This window comes from Protopterus annectens, chromosome 2.part1 (genome assembly GCF_019279795.1).
Source record: "Protopterus annectens isolate FY-2018-M chromosome 2.part1, PAN1.0, whole genome shotgun sequence".
Taxonomy (NCBI): domain Eukaryota; kingdom Metazoa; phylum Chordata; order Ceratodontiformes; family Protopteridae; genus Protopterus; species Protopterus annectens.
This window is the reverse complement of record NC_056729.1, coordinates 400,465,608-400,485,429: the sequence shown is the minus strand read 5'-3', so window position 1 is coordinate 400,485,429 and position 19,822 is coordinate 400,465,608.

The following is a 19,822-nucleotide window of genomic DNA, read 5'->3' as shown; positions in this document are numbered from 1 at the left end:
GTGTGTGTGTGTGTGTGTGTGTGTGTGTGTGTGTGTGTGTGTGTGTGTGTGTGTGTTTGTGTAATTGCAGTTAGTTGAGAATGGGCTTAATTAGCCGGTACTCTGAATAGATGTTTCCACCATTCCCTAAGCCCACCTTTCACATCCACAACTTCTTTGCAACACAAAGATGTAGCTATGTATACAGTTTGTACTGTAATGAGTACAATTTTCTAGACATTATATAAAGGAAATTTTGATTTTATTAGGTAGTACTCTATCCACAAGTGTGTAAATTAATGCTTCAAATAAGAGTGTCATGGGTTGAAGAAATATCCTTTTAATGAATTTAGAGAGAAAGTGATGCAATCATTTGTTAATCAGGGTGAGGATATAACATTTCCGTTTTTCAAATGACATTTGTTTTCTGTAGCTTCAATAAGAGCGCACAATTACAACATTATATTGTCTGCCCACTCCCCTGGTTCAACACATTGATGAGGTCATTCTTTTGCAAGCTACTGCCACTATTTAAAGTTCCCACTTCTTCTGTGGTGCCTGCCTGTCTTACAATATTCTCTAAAATGTGTAACTAGATAATTAGGATGTTTGAATGCAGCAGTGCTTAACGTTTACAACTGTGTCTGCCAATGAATTCACAATTGTTTTACACACACTTGCAGTAGTAATTTTTACAACTCCTGATGGCTGTAAAACTGCTGGATTCACCTCCTTGGGAATGCACTACTGATGTCATCCCTTCATAGACACTTTATGTCTCAGTTTTCCTCAGTACTCTCCTGTATTGCTGGCTGCTGCTCATGTGCTGTGTAGATGGTGCAAGTGCAGTATGTCACATTTGGAGTGCAAATTCTCCTGTGTTGCGCAACTTTGATAGTGTTCTTCGTACATTGTGTAACTACATATGTAGGATGTTTGAGGCTAGCTGTGAGTGTATCTTTCACCCACATACTGTGTATACTGCTCTTCAAGCACATCTATAATGTGTACCTGTACAATGTTATTGTGCACTTTGAACACTTTTAGCATAAACATCCAGCTAATAAGAACTGGTGATGTCATCTATTTAACTGTCCACTGTCTCAGATGTACCTCAAGATGGTCCTGTGGCTTTTGGTATTTGGGCACTAATGTTTTGCTTGTGATCTTGGGTAATTATTTCAAATCCATCTGCTACTGCTCAACCTTTATTGTGTCTGTGTTATTGTGACTGTACATGTCACTAACACTGTTGTCAAGCACATTTGTTCTGTACATACATATACTGTTGTCAATCCCTCTTACTGAACTCTATGACAGTTTGTCACATGGTAATGCTTTTATTCAGAGTAATTATGACATGTGATTTAATTTTCCTTACATATATGTAGGAAGTGTTATCCTCTGGCATGAGGGAATGAGAAAACATTGTTGTCTGTTGCTGCTTTTCTGCAACAGTTATAGACTCACAGATCCCTTGCAACAATGATGTGATGTAATACCTTCAAATAATGACATATCTCCCAGGTGTAGTGACATTTCTACCATGGTGCATTTGTCCTGTATCATGTACTGTCTGTTGTCAAAAGACTGTGTGTTCAACATCCACATTTCACACCTTTTAGCATTGTTGTGCTTTATATTGTAATGCATGAATGGCATCCACACAAGTTATAATGTGAGAGCCCTCCTTTATCTCATTCATGGCAGACGTTGTTACCATGCATACATCGGATGTAACAAGTTAGCAATGGAGGATTATCATAAGAGTGTTGACACTTCTACTGTGGTGCTTGTACTTCATCCAGATGTCATCAGTCAGTAGAGTTACATGGCTTGCTTTTCAAATCCTGATGGGGCAACATTCTTTGAATGTAATTATGTTACATAAACACCATTTTATCTAGTTATGCATATCCATTTTTATGTCAGATAATGATATTTCATCTATGGTTGTGGTTGCATGAAAATGAAATGTTTAGTTGGGGCATGTTTATTTATTTATTTTATTTTATTTTATTTTATTTTACATTTGTTGACTGGGATAGTCTGACTGGATGCATGTCCATTTTCAGCGGAGGCCTGGGGAGAAAATCTCCAAGGGAAAGCAGATACAGCATTACATAATACCAGCATTACATATTACAAACAGACTATTTACAGAGATTACATAAGTAAGCAAGTTAAACAGATTCCACAGGTTAGAGTTAATCCTGAGCGCAAGTCAGGATTAAATTAAATTACACAGTAAACTGGTTAACAGATTTTTACACATTCTAGAGAGAGTTTGCCAGGCTTGATACATTGACATAGCCAGTTAAGAGAAAATGTTGTTTGAGTCTAGTTTTAAATTGACCTAAGGTGGAAAGTAAGGTAATATCAGCTGGAAGAGAGTTTCAGGATCTACTTACAGAGTTTTTAAAGAGAGTCACCAGCTGTGCTATTAATTTTGCTAGTCTGAATTAGTAGTTTGTTAGAGGATCGAAGCGGTCTACGATTGCTATAGGGGGTGATAATATTTTTAAGTGCAGGAGTATTGTCCTGTAGACACCATTTTGTAGGGAACTGTAGTGTTCAATCTGCTTAAATGTTGAGACAAACTGATTGCAGTCCTGTAGACACCATTTTGTAGGGAACTGTAGAGTTCAATCTGCTTAAATGCTGAGACAAACTGATTGCAGTCCTGTAATCACCGTTTTGTAGGGAACTGTAGAGTTCAATCTGCTTAAATGCTGAGACAAACTGATTGCAGTCCTGTAGACACTGTTTTGTAGGGAACTGTAGAGTTCAATCTGCTTAAATGCTAAGACAAACTGACTGCAGTCCTGTAGATACCATTTTGTAGGGAACTGTAGAGTTCAATCTGAGTCACACCAGGTCAGCCAAGGGGGGAAGTGAAAGGGAAATCCTAAGCACCTAGATTTGAAAAAAAATGTTGTGCTGTGACTGTTACTGTGGCACACACTGTGGTTCAATCCTGGGACAGTGTGTGTCCTACATAATGGAAAATGCTTCCTTGTCAAAGAAGCATTGATAATGTAATGCTCACTGTTGTGTGGACAATAACATGCATAGCTCCTTTCTAGCACTGTGTATAAATCCAACTGTTCTTATTATATTCATAACTCCTGTCTTAATGCACAAACCCAGTTCAGTTCAGTTATTTGTGACAGCCTCCATTGCTATCTGATGCAGCACATTCAGTCAATACAGAGCTCTGAAGACAGCATTGTATAACAGGCAGAGGGTTGAATCTGGTAATATCTGCCTGTCTGTCTGTCTGTCAGACAAATGTGTCAGACAACAGTGGCTTACATGCAGACAATATTTCTGGCACACTCAAAGAGCCACCTTTTCAGGCATTATCCTATCAGATAGGTCATCCATACACCTTATATGATCGGAAAATGCTATAAGCACTTCAAGGGTGTTCGTCATCACATGACTGACACATGCATTTCTGCGATGATCAAGATTGCTATGCATTTCTCTGATAACTGTTGTGGCATGTGTTTGAAAATACAAAGAAGCAAGGCACGCATGGTGGACTGTGGTGCACGGTCCAAACCAATAGACACAAAACCAAAGAGGGACCAGCACACATGGCAGCAGATATAGAATATAGATTTTATTCCGAGGTAGCTATAAAGCTGCCTGCCATAAAAGTAACTGACCGGTTTCGGCTTGTAAAGCCTTTGTCAATGTTATATCTTCATTTCAAAAAGTTAATTTACTAAACAACCTCACATCCTGGTATTCTTTATAGAGACTTCATTTAAAGTGGTATACTCCTGCCATAGGTAGACAGGCTAATGTGACACATTCAAAACTTGGATCATATAAACACCAATACAATGAATATAAGAGATTTAATCAGACATAGAAATCTAAGTCCCTAAAAGATAATTTAAACTAATAATTAGTTGCAAACATGCAAATGTAATATATTGTCCAAAGCCATAAAAAAGCTTATGTTTGGCCAGGACTCACTTATAAATCTCAATTTGTAAGGTGTCATGTAACATTTGGGCTTGAATGAATGGCCATGTGTAACATGAAGTATTTCTCAATATCATAGGTAGTACAAATATGTACAGCTAACACAAAAATGTTTTGAAAATTTATAATATTATTGCCTAGATGTACCTTCATGTACTTCACATTCATTTAATCCTGGTTTGAAAAAGGCACCAAGATTTGTAATCCACTTACTTTCCATGTTGTTTAACCTGGTGTGCCATCCCATCTTAAAATTTCTGTGGAGTTGAATTTTGTCTATAATAACAAACTTGAACGAGGCACCTGTGTGGTTTTTGCTGTGTTTGTATAGAGCATTTGTTATTCGTCTATTTCTGATGGAACTTAAATGTTCACTGATTCTTATTCTGATGGGTCTAGAGGTCTGACCAACATAAAAGGCAGAACAGGTACAGTAGGCCAGATAAATGACCCAATTAGAGCTGCAATTTGCAAAAATGTTAATATTGTAAACCTTGGAAGTGTTTTTACTAGTAAATTCCTTTGTTTTACAAATGTGCTGGCATGCACAACAATGTCCACAAGGATAGCAGCCCACTAGTGGGTCCCCAAATAGTGTTGTTTGTATTGTAGAAGCTGGTGTAAATCTTTTATAATGTGTTAAATGAGAATGGATGGTACGCCCCCTACGGTAGGAAAAGGCACATGTATCTGGGAGAATATCATTAAGAATTGAGTTTGATTTTAGTATGTCCCAGTGTCTACTAACGATCTGCCTGAACCTGGATGTATTGTTTCCATAAGTGGTGACTAATCTGATGGGTTGTTGACTTTGGATTCCATCATCCGCTTGTGATCTCTTATATTTCAATAGATCCGATCTTCTGCTGGTTTTAATTTGGGTCACCGTATTGGTTAGATGTTCAGGTTTATATCCTCTGTCAATAAATCTTGCTGTTAAATCCTGTGTTTGTGCAGAATATTCTACATTTGTGGAGCATATTCTTTTGAGTCGCAGAAATTGAGACTTTGGGATGTTGCTGATGATGTGGCGAGGGTGACAGCTGGTGGCATGAAGTAAAGTATTGTATTGTGGAAATTTTCTATGTATGGATGTGGCTAAGGTGTGATTAGGTAATCTTTTGATCGCAACATCCAAAAAGACTATTTCATGATATCCAGTATTAGCTGTGAAATGTATGTCAAAAGGGTTATTGTTGAGGTATGCAACAAATTTGGATAATTCGTCCATACCAGCCCGCCACACCAACCAGCAATCATCCAGATATCTCCGCCAGATATCCAAATTACCGATGTGAATATTGTGTTGGACATCATATATGAAGGCCTGTTCAAAATATCCCATAAACAAATCTGCATAAATCGGGGCAAAGGATGCTCCCGTAGCTGTCCCTTTGATTTGCCAATATAGATTGCCTTCAAAATAAAAGATGTTTTTTTGTAGTACGTATTCTGTAAGTTTAATCAAAAAATTATTAAATCCAGTGGTATATAGATTGGATTGGTTTAGCCAGTGGGTCACCGTCATTATACCAGCCTTGTGAGGAATACTAGTATACAAAGAGGATACGTCCAATGTACATAACAGCCAATCCTCTTCCAACTGAGAGTCTTCAGTGATGTTCAGAAACTCTGTGGTGTCTTGAATACGTGATCTAACCATGCTAAGTAGTGGTTTCAGATGTTCTGTAAGAAAAGCAGATAAGGGCTCAGTAAGTGATCCTTGACCTGATACTATAGGTCTGCCTGGTGGATTAAGTAGATCTTTCTGTATTTTGGATATTAGATATAAGTATTGTGGCATTGGTTCAATTACCTTGAGTTGCCTAGCAACTTGTGTAGTAATGATGCCCTCCTCTACTGCCAAATCTATAAAGGAATCGATCTCAGATTTGAAGTTAGGTGTAGGATCCACTACCATCTGTATGTAAAATTGTGATTGGGATAATTGTTTGAGTGCCTCATCCTTATATTTAGAATGATCCATTACAACTATACCACCACCTTTGTCCGCTGGAGTGATAACTATATTCTTATTCTGTTGTAGTTGTGAAAGTGCTAATCGTTCAGCCTGATTGAGATTGCTTCGATTGCATGTATAGTTGTTGGAAAAGTGTAAATCTTTCATAACACAATTTTTGAATATGGAGACATGCTTATCCATAGGGGGTGTGAAATTGGATTTCCCAAATCGGAAACCAGTTGGTCTTTGAGAGTTAGATTGATCTGAAAAAAATATCTTGAGATTAAGAATTCTACAAAAGTTATTAATGTCATCCATTAAAAAATGTTCAGGAACAGGTGATGTTGGTACAAAATTTAAACCTTTATTTAGTACATTGTATTGTACATTCGTGAGTTCAAAGGAAGAGATGTTAAGAACATTATTCACTGTGTTGTTATTTGTTTCAATAAAGTTTGAAGGTTGGTTGATTTATTGACAGAGGATATAAACCTGAACATCTAACCAATACGGTGACCCAAATTAAAACCAGAAGAAGATCGGATCTATTGAAATATAAGAGATCACAAGAGGATGATGGAATCTAAAGTCAACAACCCATCAGATTAGTCACCACTTATGGAAACAATACATCCAGGTTCAGGCAGATCATTAGTAGACACTGGGACATACTAAAATCAAACTCAATTCTTAATGATATTCTCCCAGATACATGTGCCTTTTCCTACCGTAGGGGGCGTACCATCCATTCTCATTTAAAACATTATAAAAGATTTACACCAGCTTCTACAATACAAACAACACTATTTGGGGACCCACTAATGGGCTGCTATCCTTGTGGACATTGTTGTGCATGCCAGCACATTTGTAAAACAAAGGAATTTACTAGTAAAAACACTTCCAAGGTTTACAATATTAACATTTTTGCAAATTGCAGCTCTAATTGGGTCATTTATCTGGCCTACTGTACCTGTTCTGCCTTTTATGTTGGTCAGACCTCTAGACCCATCAGAATAAGAATCAGTGAACATTTAAGTTCCATCAGAAATAGACGAATAACAAATGCTCTATACAAACCCAGCAAAAAACACACAGGTGCCTCGTTCAAGTTTGTTATTATAGACAAAATTCAACTCCACAGAAATTTTAAGATGGGATGGCACACCAGGTTAAACAACATGGAAAGTAAATGGATCACAAATCTTGGTGCCTTTTTCAAACCAGGATTAAATGAATGTGAAGTACATGAAGGTACATCTAGGTAATAATATTATAAATTTTCAAAACATTTTTGTGTTAGCTGTACATATTTGCACTACCTATGATATTGAGAAATACTTCATGTTACACATGGTCATTCATTCAAGCCCAAATGTTACATGACACCTTACAATTTGAGATTTATAAGTGAGTCCTGGCCAAACATAAGCTTTTTTATGGCTTTGGACAATATATTACATTTGCATGTTTGCAACTAATTATTAGTTTAAATTATCTTTTAGGGACTTAGATTTCTATGTCTGATTAAATCTCTTATATTCATTGTATTGGTGTTTATATGATCCAAGATTTGAATGTGTCACATTAGCCTGTCTACCTATGGCAGGAGTATACCACTTTAAATGAAGTGTATATAAAGAATACCAGGATGTGAAGTTGTTTAGTAAATTAACTTTTTGAAATGAAGATATAACATTGACAAAGGCTTTACAAGCCGAAACCTGTCTGTTACTTTTATGGCAGGCAGCTTTATAGCTACCTTGGAATAAAATCTATATTCTATATCTGCTGCCGTGTGTGCTGGTCGCTCTTTGGTTTTGTGTCTATTGGTTTGGACCGTGCACCACAGTCCACCATGCGTGCCTTGCTTCTTTGTATTGCTGCCTTTCATGCTGGGGATGCCTGGCAGCAGGATTTACCTCCATCTTGTGATTTTATTACTGACACAAATTTGGATTTATATATTACTTGGGACATATGCTTTTTGTTGGTTCTGGTTTAACTCACAATCTGGAATATAACTAGCATAGTTTGAAGACAAGAGACAGGCAAGTGAAACAGATTACACTTTTTCTTAACTTGACAGCATTTTGGCCTACAATGACGATAGACTATTTTCGTGGACTTGGTACTACAGTTATATCAGCTATACTTTAATTTTGGGCTTTTCTTTGGCTATTGAATGAATGCACAGGATTCAGTGTCCACTGGAACTTTCAAACGGTTATATGGGGCTTGTGCTTTAACTAAAACGCTTCGGGAGGAACATTAGTGGATTTGCAGGTACCAAATATCAGGTCGAAGGGCGACCCTTTTGCTGACACAAATTTGGATATATATATATATAATTTTGGGACATACGCTTTGGGTTTTTTCTGTTTTAACTTACATGTTGGAATTCAATTAACGCAGTTTGAAGACAAGTGACAGGCAAGTGAAACAGATTACGTTTTTTCTTAACTCAACAGCGTTTTGGCCTACAATAATTATAGTCTATTTTTGGTGACTTGGAACTACAGATATATTAGTCAGACTTCAATTTTGGGCCTTTCCTTGGTTATTGTATGAATGCACAGGATTCAGTGTTCATCGAAATTTCAAACGGGGCTTGTGCTTTAACTAAACGCTTTGGGAGGAACATTAGTGACTGTGCAGGTACCAACATCAGGTTGAAGGGTGACCATTTTGCTATAACCACGTTGCTGAATACTTGGGATTCAAGTTTGGACATTAGCAATTGGCGAGCTGATCATTTTATTCTAATTTACCGATCATTGATAATAATTACGCTGTGGTCTGGCATATGGTGAAATGAAAGGCAGGACTTTACTATTTTGCTTTTGAGACTATAATTGAATTTTTTTAATCACATTGTGGTTCATAATTTCTGTTTTACAATTTACCATGCGATTGAATGATTTTTGAATAACAATAATAGTGATTTATGTTTCGGTATAAAAAGGATTGGGTCTAACAGTTTAAACCACATATATTGGTTGGTCACTATCGTTTTAATAATTATGTTGTGGTTTAATATATGGTGATAAGAAAGGCAAGACCTTAGTATTCTACTCTTGAGACTGTAACTGGATGGGTCTTGAATCATAAAGTGGTTCACTTTTTCTTTAACAAATTACTATGAGAGTTAGCATTTTTGTGCAATAATTATATTGATTCATGTCTGAAAAAGATACAGGATGCTGTCTAACAGTCTAAATCATGATTACTAGCCAGTTAACATTTTTTCACCTACATTATTAACAAATACTTTATGTATGGTACTTGACAGCTAAATAACATAATGTCTATATATTTTTGTGTCCATTAGCAACACATGGTAATTTTTATAAGTGCTTGTTGTATTTCTCCCTGAAAGCATACCCCACACAGGTTTCAGTGCTCAAAATATTTCTTTATTTAAACAGATATCAACAAGTCAGACAGTTTGATAGCGGTCTTATGTTGGTCAACATACTAGATGCTATTGAGAGCCATTTTCGAAACCAATCATAGCAATAATCATTATTCTGATTAAATCATGCCAAAGACTATTTTCAGAATAGGGACAACTTTGGGCTGTCAGGCTGGTAGTAGTTACTGACTATAACCTTGGATTCTCAAATATTTAAATATTGAAATATTATTTATTGGTTTAACAGTGCCTATATATTGTTTGTATGGTCTACCATTGGATATATAAGGTTTATGTTGCTTGGTATACCAGAGCAATAAATATCTTTTTGGAAGAAAATATAAGATACATAATTACTATTGAGCATAATTATACCCTTACGGTGGCCTAAAATATTAAGCATTTTTTATACAATGAAGACATTTGGGTGTCTATTGTGATTTAGGACCACTTATGGTAACGTACTACGAAGATATCAATATAATTTCATTGGCATATTATTATACCCTTACGGTGGCTTAATCAACACATAACTTGTAAACACAGACTGTTGTTTGGCTATCTTCTTGGTATTATGACCACTTATTGTAAGGGCTTGACAAATTAAGGATATACTTAATCTATATTCCTTTGGCTATACTGTACTAATTAGGCATATGGAACTATCTTGATTATTTAGATTTTTTAGTATTGATTATTTGTGACTCCTTTATGGTGAGGTTAGTAATTCTACTTTCTGTCAGCCCAATATAACCCCTCCAAGTTGCACTATCTGACCATTGGTAATAGTTTATTAGTGATACACATAAACCTACAGGAACCAACCCATTTCTTATTGTCCCAAGTATGGATCTGAATGATATCCTTAGGGGACTTTCTGCGGATAAGGATAATTTAGATGCATTTGGACTTAATGTAGGTCAGTCCCTTATGTCAGATAATGCCCTAACCAACACCAGAGACAAATGTGGTTCTGTTTTTTCTAAACTCAGTAGACAAATGAAAACTTTCAGAACCAACATATGGCACCTGAAGCTTTTTAAAGCGTATAAAATAAAAGATATTACACCCTGAGGGCTTCGAATTAGGCTGCAACCACTCGTGGCTAATATTGATAGCCAGCTAACACAAGATTGGGCTACTGCACAGCACCAGGCATCTATGCTTTTTGTAGACAGTCTCTCTAAATATTATGAAAGAACTATAGAAACATTGATCACAGATATACAAACTACTTGTTTGGAAGCTGAAATCTTTTCAACTACAGATTATTATCAGGGGCATTTATCGGAATTAGCTAAAGAATTGGCAAGCACAGAAGAGCAACTTAAGAAAAAGAAAATACACAAGTTTAACAGAGACCTAGGTGACTATGAGAAAGGCAAACCGTTCATAACATAAAAAAGTGTCAGGTTTAGTGATGGGGCATACAAACCACAAAGGGGGAGGAAAAGACCCAGACTGATACTAAAAAAGAATGACACAACATATAGTGTTACATCTGATGATGATTATTCATCAACAACAGATGGTGAGGTTTCCTCTAACCAGGCGTCCCCAGTTGCAAAAAGGAAACAAGCTACCCCTTTAGGTCTAACACATGTAGGGCAGGGAGGAAACATAGGAGAAAACATGGGTACAACCAACCTTCAAACTTTATTGAAACAAATAACAACACAGTGAATAATGTTCTTAACATCTCTTCCTTTGAACTCATGAATGTACAATACAATGTACTAAATAAAGGTTTAAATTTTGTACCAACATCACCTGTTCCTGAACATTTTTTAATGGATGACATTAATAACTTTTGTAGAATTCTTAATCTCAAGATATTTTTTTCAGATCAATCTAACTCTCAAAGACCAACTGGTTTCCGATTTGGGAAATCCAATTTCACACCCCCTATGGATAAGCATGCCTCCATATTAAAAAATTGTGTTATGAATAATTTACACTTTTCCAACAACTATACATGCAATTGAAGCACTCTCAATCAGGCTGAACGATTAGCACTTTCACAACTACAACAGAATAAGAACATAGTGATCACTCCAGCGGACAAAGGTGGTGGTATTGTTGTAATGGATCATTCTAAATATAAGGATGAGGCACTCAAACAATTATCCCAATCACAATTTTACATACAGATGGTAGTGGATCCTACACCTAACTTCAAATCTGAGATTGATTCCTTTATAGATTTGGCAGTAGAGGAGGGCATCATTACTACACAAGTTGCTAGGCAACTCAAGGTAATTGAACCAATGCCACAATACTTATATCTAATACCCAAAATACACAAAGATCTACTTAATCCACCAGGCAGACCTATAGTATCAGGTCGAGGATCACTTACTGAGCCCTTATCTGCTTTTCTTACCGAACATCTGAAACCACTACTTAGCATGGTTAGACCATGTATTCAAGACACCACAGAGTTTCTGAACATCACTGAAGACTCTCAGTTGGAAGAGGATTGGCTATGTACATTGGACGTATCCTCTTTGTATACTAGTATTCCTCACAAGGCTGGTATAATGGCGGTGACCCACTGGCTAAACCAATCCAATCTATATACCACTGGATTTAATAATTTTTTGATTAAACTTACAGAATACGTACTACAAAAAAAATCTTTTATTTTGAAGGCAATCCATATTGGCAAATCAAAGGGACAGCTATGGGGGCATCCTTTGCCCCGATTTACGCAGATTTGTTTATGGGATATTTTGAACAGGCCTTCATATATGATGTCCAACACGATATACACATCGGTAATTTGGATATCTGGCAGAGATATCTGGATGATTGCTGGTTGGTGTGGCGGGCTGCTATGGACGAATTATCCAAATTTGTTGCATACCTCAACAATAACCCTTTTGACATACATTTCACAGCTAATACTGGATATCATGAAATAGTCTTTTTGGATGTTGCGATCAAAAGATTACCTAATCACACCTTAGCCACATCCATACATAGAAAATTTCCACAATACAATACTTTACTTCATGCCACCAGCTCTCACCCTCGCCACATCATCAGCAACATCCCAAAGTCTCAATTTCTGCGACTCAAAAGAATATGCTCCACAAATGTAGAATATTCTGCACAAACACAGGATTTAACAGCAAGATTTATTGACAGAGGATATAAACCTGAACATCTAACCAATACGGTGACCCAAATTAAAACCAGCAGAAGATCGGATCTATTGAAATATAAGAGATCACAAGAGGATGATGGAATCCAAAGTCAACAACCCATCAGATTAGTCACCACTTATGGAAACAATACATCCAGGTTCAGACAGATCGTTAGTAGACACTGGGACATACTAAAATCAAACTCAATTCTTAATGATATTCTCCCAGATACATGTGCTTTTTCCTACCGTAGGAACCTACCGTACCATCCATTCTCATTTAACACATTATAAAAGATTTACACCAGCTTCTACAATACAAACAACACTATTTGGGGACCCACTAGTGGGCTGCTATCCTTCTGGACATTGTTGTGCATGCCAGCACATTTGTAAAACAAAGGAATTTACTAGTAAAAACTCTTCCAAGGTTTACAATATTAACATTTTTGCAAATTGCAGCTCTAATTGGGTAATTTATCTGGCCTACTGTACCTGTTCTGCCTTTTATGTTGGTCAGACCACTAGACCCATCAGAATAAGAATCAGTGAACATTTAAGTTCCATCAGAAATAGACAAATAACAAATGCTCTATACAAACACAGCAAAAACCACACAGGTGCCTCATTCAAGTTTGTTATTATAGACAAAATTCAACTCCACAGAAATTTTAAGATGGGATGGCACACCAGGTTAAACAACATGGAAAGTAAGTGGATCACAAATCTTGGTGCCTTTTTCAAACCAGGATTAAATGAATGTGAAGTACATGAAGGTACATCTAGGCAATAATATTATAAATTTTCAAAACATTTTTGTGTTAGCTGTACATATTTGTACTACCTATGATATTGAGAAATACTTCATGTTACACATGGCCATTCATTCAAGCCCAAATGTTACATGACACCTTACAAATTGAGATTTATAAGTGAGTCCTGGCCAAACATAAGCTTTTTTATGGCTTTGGACAATATATTACATTTGCATGTTTGCAACTAATTATTAGTTTAAATTATCTTTTAGGGACTTAGATTTCTATGTCTGATTAAATCTCTTATATTCATTGTATTGGTGTTTATATGATCCAAGTTTTGAATGTGTCACATTAGCCTGTCTACCTATGGCAGGAGTATACCACTTTAAATGAAGTGTATATAAAGAATTCCAGGATGTGAGGTTGTTTAGTAAATTAAATTTTTGAAATGAAGATATAACATTGACAAAGGCTTTACAAGCCGAAACCGGTCTGTTACTTTTATGGCAGGCAGCTTTATAGCTACCTCGGAATAAAATCTATATTCTATATCTGCTGCCGTGTGTGCTGGTCCCTCTTTGATTATGTGTTTGAAAATGGCACGGTGCAGTGTTTCTTATGTCATTTATTGCTTATATGCATTACCTATTCACAAGATAACTATGCTCTGCATTGCCTGTCTCCATCTGGACATGTCTTTAATATTTCAGTTTGTTTTTGTCACACCATACAGCTTAATGGAAGATGAGTGATTCCATAAATGCTTCTTACTTTACAGCATATTGCCAGACCAGTCTGGTCCTCTGTTGCATCACTTTCTGCTGTGTTGCTGCTGTTGAATTGTTGTTATGTTACTGCTCCCTGTAATTCCATGTGAGCATGCCCAATATTATGTTTTCAGAAGTGTTTGCAAATCATCAATAGCAAAACAGAACTCAAGACATGTCATCTACTCTGTCTTGTTATTTGTCACGTATGCATGTTGTTTATTATTAGATTAGCATTTATATAAATATATGACACTTGCTTGTCTCTTATATGCTCATGAGTGATGATCCCCTTTTCTGTTAGAGCCACTGTCATTTCTTTGCAAAAATACATCCAGTTCCGATTTACCTGACATTACAGCTGTTAGGTCTTTTCCTTCAAGTATATACATGTTGAGGTGGATAATACAGCAGTGGTGTCAACTTGCATACATAAATTCCCTATATATACATCTCATATGCAATAAGTACTTCCCATGCATTCATCCCATAAAGTATCTTCTGTCCTTGCTGTTATCTCACGTCAACATTTAATTTACATGTATATCACATTTTCACTCCCCTTTGTTACACTGCAGTTTGATGTTCTTATCGCATCCTTTATTAGCATGTCTGTTTTTATTTATGTGTGTAACTATGCAATTGTCAATCACATTAATTATCACTGCATCAATATTGCAGGATTTATGTTAGAAATTCTTCTTATACACTTTTGTCACATTTGCCTGCGGGAAATGATTGCACTTTAAACATTTCCACCTTCAACATTAATTATTCAGTATAACACAATTTAGTGCACCAGTTCCCCCATTTTACTTCCCTCCATCTGTATTCTTTCCCTGTACTTGCCCTTAATATGTCTGGGCTACATCGCGTGCTCGTATGTGAGCATTACCTATATGTGGGCCGTTTTGTTTGCATGCTGTGCTCAAGCTTGCAAACATGTTTCCATGGAAATGAACACTATTGCTGTCCATAAAAAGGTGTTTGCAAATGTGTATATATGATAAGCAGCATGAATATTCGATTAGCGCCGCGGTTCATCCTGCTAACATGCTTATATCATGTAGTTTTGTGGAGCCTACATGATCGTTAATGAAAAGCAGTGAATATCTTTTTCCACAAGCAATCTGCTAAACAGCATAAATAAGCTATTTATAAATTAACTAATCTTTCTTATTTTCATACTAAGGAAAAGGCAATAGAGACAAAGAAGCAGTGATAAAGCTGCCACCAAATGGACTATCTCTAGTCATCTCATCCAACATATACAGAAAAAACAAAACTTTGGAGAATGTAATAACTGTCTTTCAGCTTTTTCCGGTTAGGGGGTCGCCACAACTGAACTCTGGTCCCCTAATGATTGGCAGTGAATTTTCACGGTGTTCAGTTGCCAGCCCAGCGCCCAACCTTCAAGGAAGGAAAACCCACTCACGCATGCATCTATCTGCATGTCTTTTAAAGTGCATTTGACCGCGGGGAGAGTCCACACAGAAGGCACTCCAGCTGAGAATTGAAACGGAGATCCTCTTGTGAGGCGACAACACTAACAGCTGCACCACCACAACTTCAAAACTTTGGAGAATGTAATAATTTGTTTAATGTAAACAACTGTTGCTGTATTATAAATGAAGAGCAACAACTTACTTTCTACTATCTTACTATACAGTCCTTGTTATTTAGAACTGTGTTTTTTTTTCTCTAGGATGTGGAGTTTGTCCTTAAATTTTTAAAAATATTTGTTCTATTCATTTAACTGGATAAGCACAATAGTCAAACAATACCACTTTTCAGGGGCAACTCAGGACTCTCTAACAAAGTGATGCTCAGAATGGCATATTATGCAAAGGGAGACTGAGGAATAAAGTCAAAGACAGCAAAATTAAGGTTTTGAGTAGCTCATAGTCACGTTTCAGAGAAATACCACAAAACTAAAAGGAAAATAAACATTAATTGCACTCACAGCTGTATGACTTAACCCACATGTTCATTCTGTGTCATACCCCTGCATTCAAGGGGTAACTGTGGTAGCATACCCCACTGAACTTCATGGTGACTCATTTGTATCACTTCTTTTTTAACACTATTTCAGTTGTATGAGCAAACCTACTAAATGAACAATTTTTAAGATGGCCTCTTTATGTTAAGAAATAATCTCATTTTGGCCAAATGAAGCTGTGGGTTGAGTCTGAGCCTTTAAATATATCTCGGCAAATACTACAATCAATGAAAGATATGGTTGCAAAGTATATGAAAGACTAGGTTTAATTATTTCTTCAGCATATAATTTTGAAAAATGAAGATGTAGATACCGCCAGTTCAGGAGATTATTTTTTGTAGTAATAAAGAATGCAATTGTGACAGCAAGGTGGATGCATAAAGAATTAAATTCAAATAAGATTGTGCTATTGTCTTGGGATTGCCATTACATCTTATTGCAGAGGACATGTAAAGGTTATGAAGGATCAATCTCCTGATATTACACCATTGTCATGAATACAATGGAGTTTATATTATTGAAAATAATACATGCATCAAAAAGTGTGCTGCAACACTCATGACAACAGGCATTCTGCAGAATAATGTAGGAATAAAACATAATATACCAGCAGTAGTTTCACAGTTTCATCAGAACACCAGCAAATGTATGTCACATATGAAGCAAGCTGATTTGTGCATCTCAGCAGTGTAGCTGAAGTCATTGCCTGCAGGCATGACAGTTTCTCTGTAATCAGTACCGCTGATTTATGCAAGTACTGTAAAGTCAAATCATCAGACTGTTCACTACACTGCATGATAAGTGCATAACAATTACATCTCTGATACCTTATTTTGTATATTTCCATATTAGGCCTGTTATACCAGCTATACTGTTGTGAGAATGTTGCAACTGCTTACAATATCATAAACCTCAAAATCACATGTGAGCCCCAGTGATGAAAGAGCTGGTTAGGGAGATGAGACCAGGCAGTACCTGTTCAGCTGTTCTGTCTTAGTTGGAAGGAGGGCCTGAGTCAGTTACTACACTGATGCATACTGGCAGGGTAACGTTGCCAATTATATCATGCTTACCATACACAGATGTGCCAGAAACATGGTCAGAAGTCGGAGGTGTCGGAATAGACTAAAGTTCTGATTAACTATTTGTTATATCTAATAACAATGCAGGCAGCTACATCAGATATAGCTGATAATTTGGTTACCTTGTGTATGGCCCAAAACCTTCATCAGCTCACTAATGATTCATGTAATAAGGGTGGTTTGGCCACTGACTGCAAGAGGCTGCAGTGTTGAAAAAAGAGAATACCCTAGTACCACAAAATATATGCTGCAGTGCTAAAAGTGCAAAAACAGAAAATGAACAGATAACAAATATTACTATTTAATAAACAGTAGATAATCTACCTCCCCACAAAAAAATAGTACTAGAAGGCATACTGCTTTCATATACGTTATTTATATATAATAATTTTCCTTAATGTGAAGAGTAACTCCTTAATAAAACAAATGTTTATGGAGGGGAACAAATTATAGAATGAAAATTATTTATAAAAATATAAATTTCTATGCCAGTGAACAAAGTAACATCCACCCATATTTTATTGTAATGTCCTTGTATGACCTCTTATAAAAGAACAAAAAGATGTGTTGTTTTTACAATTGCATCATCTACTTGTTTTGCTAATTATTACACAGTTTAAAATAATGATAAGCATGTCTGCCCAGTAAAACATTAAAGTAAAAAGAAAGAAAGAAAAAAATGTCTGCCGTGCAACTGAGTCTAAACAAAACAGGATTTTAATGACTTAGCCTTTCATGTTAGATGCATTTTCAAGAGTTTGACAATTCCATAGTACCTAACAGTGAGCTATAAAATGTATGCTGACTGCTTCATTAAAGCATGCTTCAATTGTTGCAGACTGAATGAGATACTTTATTTAATTTTCTTTTATTACTCAGTCTTCCATGAAGTTGTATGACTGTATACTGCATTGAGTTTGCAAAGCTGCACAGATGCTGATGGCAGGTATCAATGGGTTTTTGAACAGATCAATAATTACAGCTTTCAAATAAAGACCACTAAATCCATTCAGTTATTCTGTCAAAATGACTAGCTGGTGTGCAGTGACCTTATCTGTTTGCTATTTTTCCTTTTTTTTCTGCTGCTGCTGTTCTCAGTTTGCATGTATCCCTCCCATAAGTGAACACCATATCAATCTGTTAATACCACCACATGGGATAATCCAATGACTCTTCTGAACACTTTCTGTCTTCCACTTTATGCGTGGCTGCTCTTCTGCCCCATAGTACAGTCTCTTGCCCCGGCAGTATCATTCATTTCTAATATGCTGACTCATTCCACCTAGCTTCTGGCATTAACACACCTGAATATTTCTTTTATGTCAGCCATGCCTTTTTGTTCCTATAAAAAAATACTGGGCTCTTCCCTTTGTAGCCCTCCTTATCTCTAATTTTATTGTTGAAAAATAAAACATTTGAACTCCTTTTGTATATTTTATTGACTCCCTCTCTTTCTGTCTGACACTCACTCTCAATCTTTCTGCCTTCAGGCAAGAGTTGAAAAGAGTTTTTTTTTTTTTTTTTTTTTTAATTTCTGTCCAGTTTGCAGCATCTATGTTTTCCTAGTTTCATTTCTATAGAGCCACAGAACACTGTACAGTGTTCATGTTTTGTTTTCACGGTCACCCTAAAAGTATCATTACCTCCTTCACATACATTGTCCTTTCAATTGAAATTGTCACAATTATAAGGATAAATTGTGCAAATGTTATTTTTATAAGCAGGTTGTCTGACCTGCATTCACTAAGAATGCTACTACACTTAGACTAATGTCTCTTTTTTGCCAAGGTGTAGTAACCTTTGAGTTAATTTGACTAATTTAAACTGTGCAGTAAGTGTATTTATTTAGTTACTTAGTTAGCTAGTTAGTCAGTTAGTTAGTTAGTTAGTTGTTTATATTTTTATTTATTATTGTTAGCAAATGCTGTTTTGGAAATTACGTTTCATCTCAAACAGCAGTCACTTAGGTTTTTTATATTTTTGAAGTACAACTCTTTCAAATAGTTGTAACCAAACAAAATGCTGTTTAGTGGAAAACCAAAGGAGTCACTCCACCTCCAACAAGTAACTTTCACCCCACCTTTGATAAGTAACTTTCTTTCAAATGCTTACAACATCTTCATTATTATTTTTTTTCAGATTCCTATTATTTTGATGCCCCTCATACTATCTTACGTCTGGAATAGCTTGGTGTCCTTTCTCTATCTCCGCAGCAGTACTGGAAAAAGATGAGTGCATCCCAGTACAGTGTCATCCTGATGATAAGCTGAGACTTCCTTTATCACCTGACACTTTCCATTTCTCCATACAGAAGATAAAGTGACAAGGTGCCCATGCATGCAACTTTCCACGTGGGTACACTTCTCTTCAAATAGTATGTCGACTGAAACACAAATGTCTGCCATCTGAAAGTGCCATACGGCCTTAGCCGTCAACTGTACAGGTTTTTGCAGAATGCCCAGATGCCTGCCTGACATACATCTCAACCTCCTTGAGCAAAAAAGCTATACAAATCCATAAATAGTAGGGAGACAAAGGCAGCAAATTAGGGACACTATTTAAATATTGTAATGACAAACCCGGAAAGCTGATAGAATAAAAGGTTTGCACTAACACAGATTTCCTGAAGGGTATGAAGTCTGAAATCCAAATGTCTGACAGTATGTTCTGACTTAAACCTCGAGTGATTTGCCAATGATTTGCTAGAAAACCACA